A 5,981-nucleotide genomic window follows, 5' to 3' on the forward strand; every position below is an offset into this window, starting at 1 on the left:
AGCACCAGTGACTGCTCCCTGGGCTCCACTGCTGTTCCACTCCCAAGGGCATCCTCCATCATCCTGGTGTCCAATTCCTAGGCAGACAGGCCCTCCCCTTGCTGAGGACCTCCAAAGCAGGGGCCAGGAGGGAGACGGTGCTGAGACATTTCTCACTGTAATTGCATTGGGACCAGATCCTTTCTCTCTCTGAGAGTTGGCAACAAGAACCCCCTGGGAGGAACAACAACTCAGCTTTCTAACAGGTAGCCTTCTTTTTTTTTTTTTTTTTTTTTTTTTTTGAGATGGAGTCTCACTCTGCCGCCCAACCTGGCATGATCTTGGCTCACTGCAACCTCTGCCTCAAGCAATTCTCTCACCCCGGCCTCTGGAGTAGCTAGGATTACAGGCACACGTCACCATGCCTAGCTAATTTTTGTATTTTTAGTAGAGATGGGGTTTCATCATGTTGGCCAGGCTGGTCTCGAACTCCTGACCTCAAGTGATCCACCTGCCTTGGCCTCCCAAAGTGCTGGTAGTACAGGTGTGAGCCACCGTGCCCGGCCACAGGTAGCCTCTCTGAAAGGCCTTTTTTTTTTTTTTTTTTTTTTTTTAATACAAACACTGAGATGTTGGCTTCAAAGTGGTCCCCTGAAAGGCTGTCCAGTTATTCTAGTGACTTCTCCAGAGCTCATTCAACTCTTCAGAAATTGCCTTCAGGGCAACCTTTGACCAAAATTGGTCAACCTGCTTGATTGTCCAAAGTATTCCCCAATACGGGTAGCCAAAGAACTTTCAGCTATTTCCAAAATCCAAATCCAGGTTCAAAAGACCAAGACCTGCCCCTCTGAGGCTGCTCCCGAGAACCCTGGGCATAGTCTGAGAAAGGGCTGCATGGCAGACAAATCATTACTTTCTCAGTTGTGTTATTGGTCAGACACCTGCCTTTAGGGTCAAAGCTTGTGTGTGTTGGCTTCCTCTCTCCCTGACTCCCAACAAAGGCTCTGAACCATTCCCCAGATGTTGGCAGAGTGTGAGACACCCTCCTCTGACTTCCCTAGAAGCATGGCCCCCTGCCTCTTCTCCCTCCCAGCACAGAGCCCCTGTGCTGGGATCAGCCCAGGCTCCATTTGTTCCTCTAATGAGTCTTAAGTATTTGGCTTGGGCTCCTGCCAGTCCTACTCCTACAGAGAGGAGGGAGTGGGAAGAATGGGACAAAGCTCATGCCAGCTCAGTTCTGCTGGGCCCTGGGCAGACTGGCACAGGGGCTGCCTGGCCCAGACCCACCCAGGGGTGCAGCCAGGAACCCATTTGAGGCCCACAGCCTTTCTTTACCCTCCACTTCGGGGGCTTCCCACAGTGCAGATTCCTGGGCATAGTTCCTGGGTTGGAATCCTGGGGTGAGGCTCAGGAATGTGCATTTTTAATAAGCACCTCAGGAGATTGTGATGCATAATGAAGATTAAAAACCAGTGTTCCAGAAAGTCAATGACAGGGATTCAGGCTGGCTGGTGAAATTGTGTATATGTGCATTTTTCTAGAGCCCACAGTTGTCAAATTCTCACATTAGGTCAATAGTCCCCATAACCCTTTAAAAGTTTTTTAAAAACAAGCCCGATGTGGTAGCTCACAGCCTATAATCCCAGCATTTTGGGAGGTAGAGACAGAAGGATAGCTTGAGGCCAGAAGTTCAAGACCAGCCTGGGCAACATAGCAAGACCCCATCTCTACAGATAATTTAAAAAAATAATAACTTAGCTGGGCATGGTGACACATACCTGTAGTCCCAGCTACTCAAGAGGCTGAGGCTCAAGGATCACTTGAACCCAGGAGCTTGAGGCTGCTGCAGTGAGCCATGATCATGCTACAGCACTCCAGCCTGGGTGACAGTGCAAGAGGCCATCTCTAAAAAAAATTAAAAATTAAAACAAAAGGCTAAGAAGCACTAGTAAATGAGATGATTCCTAAGTTCAGTTGTAGCTCTGACCTGCCACAACTTGGTGACCCTGTTCAGGCCCCCATCAGGGCAAGCCCCCAGGATGCTCTCCTTTTACCAAATCTCAGGGAAAGACAAGGCTGGCCTTGAAAAAGGCTGGCAAGTCTGGGGAAACCAGGATGACATAGAACTAGGCTGAGGGACAATAGGATGGCAATGGCCATGGGCTTGGGTGAGAAATGACACAGGTTAGGGGAAATTCTAGAATACCTGGGCTGAAAGGACCCTTAGATATCAATGAAGGCAAACCTCTGGCAAGAGTGGTAAATTTTTACCAATGTCAGGTCCTCTCTCTCTGGCCACATAGCTAAACCTCATTTCTCACTCCCCTGCAGTTGGTGGAGGTAATGAGTTGAATTCTGCCCAATGGAATGTGGATCTCTGCTATGGTCTGGATGTTTGTGTCTCCCCAAAATCCTAGCCCCTAAGGTGATAGTTTTAGGAAGTGGAGCCTTTTGGGAGGTAATTAGGTCATGAAGGTGGAACCCTCATGAATGGGATTAGTGTCCTTACAAAAGAGACCCCAGAGAGCTCCCTTGCCCTTTCCACCATATGACAGTGAGAAGGCACTATCTATGAACAGGGTGGGTGATATGGTTTGGCTCTGTGTCCCCACCCAAATCTCATCTTGAATTGTACTCCCATAATTCCCACATGTTGTGAAAGGGACTCAGTGGGAAGTAATTGCATAATGGGGGCAGTTTCTCCCATACAGTTCTCGTGGTAGTGAATAAGTCTCATGAGATCTGATGGTTTGATAAGGAGAAACCCGCTTTGCTTGATTCTCATTCTCTTCTCTTCTCTGCACCATGTGAGACATGCCTTTCACCTTCTGCCACGATTGTGAAATCTCCCCAGCCACATGGAACTATAAGTCCAACAAACTTTTCTTTTGTAAATTGCTCAGTCTCAGGTATGTCGTTATCAGCAGTGTGAGAACAGACTAATATAATGGGTTCATATGAAAAGGCCCTCACCAGACATCAAATCTGCCAGTGCCTTGATTTTGGACCTCCAAGCCTCCAGAACTATGGGAAATAAATGTTTGTTGTTTGTAAGCCCCCCAGTTTAAGGTAGTTTGTTACAGCAGCCCAAATGGACTAACAACAGAAAATGTGTATCAAGAAGTAGGGTGCGGCTATAACAAATATCTAAAATGTGTAAGAGGCTTTGGAATTGGGTAATGAGTAGAAGCTGGAAGAATTTTGAGATGAATGCTAGAAAAAAAAAATCTACATTGCCATAAACAGACTATTAAAGGTGATTCTGGCAAGGGCTCAGAAAAGGGGTGCTATAGAGAGAGCCTCAATCTTCTTAGAGATCACCCAAGTGGTCATCAGAATGTTGGTAGAAATACAGATGGTAAGGGCTGTTCTGATGGGGTCTTAGATGAAAATGAGGAACATCTTATTGAAAACTGGAGGAGAGATGACCCTTGTTAAAAAGTGGCAAAGACATTTGGCTTTTGTTCATGTCCTACTGTTTTGTGGAAGGTAGAACTTGTGAGCAATGAAATAGGATATTTGGCTGAAGAAATTTCCAAGCAAAGTAATGAAGGTGCAACTTGGCTCTTCTTAAATGCTTATAGTAAAATGCAAGAAGACAAACTCTAAAGATGGAATTTTTCATCAAAAGAGAAGCAGAACTTAAAGATTAGGAAACGTCTCAGCCTATTTATATTGTAAAAAATGAGAAAGTGTGCTCAGGCATTTGCTACAGAGACTAGCATGAATCAGACACGCAGTATTCTTCAAGACAATAGAAAAATGGCCCCAAAGGCATTTCAGAGATTATAGGGGCTGCCCCTTCCATCACAGGCCTAGAGTGCCAGGGCCTAAGGAACAGAATGATTTCAAAAGAGGAGCCACAGGCCCTCAGTGCTCACTGTCCAGCATCACCTCAAGGCTCTGCTCCCTGCATTTCAGTGTAGTCCTCCTCACCATCCCAAGTTCAGCTCCAGTGCCCACCCTCCTCCCACCCCTAAAGGACATAGGTGGTAAATTTTGGTGGCATCCGCATGGTGCCATCTCAGCCAGTACACAGAGTATATGTACTGTGGGGACATGGTTACCTTCACCTAGATTTCAAAGATGCTCCAGAGAGCGTAAGGGGCCAGCCAAAGAACCACCGCACGGGCAGGGCCACTGTAGAAAGCCCCAACAAGGGCAATGCCCAGGGGAGCCACGGAAGTAGGGCTACCTTACAACCCAGACCAGTGGGGCCACCAGTGTGTGATCCCAGCCCAAGATAGCTACAGGTGTACAACCTAGGCACAGAGCCTCCACAGAAAATGGGACCACAAGACAGAACTGCCATGGAGGCAGGACCACCAGCCCAGTGGGTCCAGAAGACAGGACTTCTCTACCCCTGTGGACTTAAGAGGGCAGAGCCTCAAGTCAAAGATGACTATTTTCCAGCCTTAAAGTTTTGTACTTGCTAGGGATCTGTTACCCCTTCCTTCCTATTTCTCCCTTTTGGAATGAGAATGTCTATCCTATGCCTACCTACCCCACCAGTGTATTTTGGAAGCACATATTCCACATGTTCACAGCTGGAGAACATTTTGCCTCAGGATGAATTATGAATTATGCTTTGAGTCTCATCTGTATCTTTTTTTTTTTTTTTGAGACAGAGTCTCACTGTCACCCAGGCTATAGTGCAGTGGTGCAATCTCAGCTCACTATAACCTCCACCTCCAAGGTTCCAGCGATTCTTGTGCCTCAGCCTTCTGAGTAGCTGGACTACAGGCACACACCACCATATCTTTTTTTTTTTTCTGTATTTTTAGTAGAGATGGGGTTTTACCCTGTTGGCCAGGCTGGCCTTGAACTACTGACCTCAAGTGATCCGCCCACCTTGGCCTCCCAAAGTGCTAGGATTACAGGTGTGAGCCACCACGACCAGCATTAGATAATATTAAGATGAGACTTTAGATGGGTAGAAAGCCATGGTCTGAATGTTTGTGCCCAACATTTGTTAAATGTTGTTAAATTCCTAACCTCTAAGGTGCTACTAGGAAGAGAGGACTTTCCAGAGCAAGGTGGCTCAGGCCTTAATCCCAGCACTTTGGGAAGCCAAGGTGGGCAGATCACTTGAGGTCAGGAGTTCAAGATCAACCTGGCCAAGATGGTGAAACCACATCTCTATTAAAAATACAAAAATTAGCCAGGTGTGGTGGTGAGTGCCTGTAATCCCAGCTACTGGGGAGACTGAGGCAGGAAAATCACTTGAACCTGGGAGGTGGAGGTTGCACTGAGCCGAGATTGCACCACCACACTCCAGTCTTGGTGACAGAGCAAGACTCCATCTCAAAAAAAAAAAAAAAAAAAAAAGGGAAATGTTTAGTTCATGAGGTTGCAGGTCTCACAAATAGGATTAGTGCCCTTATAAGAGAGGCCCCAGAGAGCTCCCTTGTCCCTTCTACCATGTATGCGAGGATGCAGCAAGAAGGCACTCTCTATAAACCACAAAACAGGTCCTCACCAGACACTGAATCTGTCAGTGCTTTGTTCTTCAGCTTCCTGGCCTCCAGAACTGTGAGAAATAGGTGTCTGTTGTTTATAAGCCATCCAAGTCTACAGTATTTTGTTACAGCAGCCTGAATGGACTCAGAGTATCTCCCACAAAAGATTCCCCCTTTCTCCATTAGATGTGGCAGAAGACTCCAAGCCCTGAAGATGGCCGAGCCACAACAGGGAAAGAGCCTGGGCTCTGAATGACATCAAGGTGCAGAGTGCCCCTATCACCAGCCCACCCTGGACTGTGTCATGGATGAAATATAAACCTTTTTGTGTTAAACTACTAAGATTTAGGGGGTGTCTGAATTCTTGATCAGCCTATTGTAAACAATATACCCTTCTCAGTGATGTCAGTAAAAGGGAAGTGACACATCCAGTGTCAGAGTGAGCCCCTGGTGGGGCAGAGTGGGAATCAGCATTTTCCAACCACAGCCTTGGAAGAGGAAATGGGCAGCCATGACCACGTACCACCACCTGGACAGCACCAA

The sequence above is a fragment of the Pan paniscus genome, chromosome 9 (genome assembly GCF_029289425.2).
Source record: "Pan paniscus chromosome 9, NHGRI_mPanPan1-v2.0_pri, whole genome shotgun sequence".
NCBI classification, from domain to species: Eukaryota; Metazoa; Chordata; class Mammalia; order Primates; family Hominidae; genus Pan; species Pan paniscus.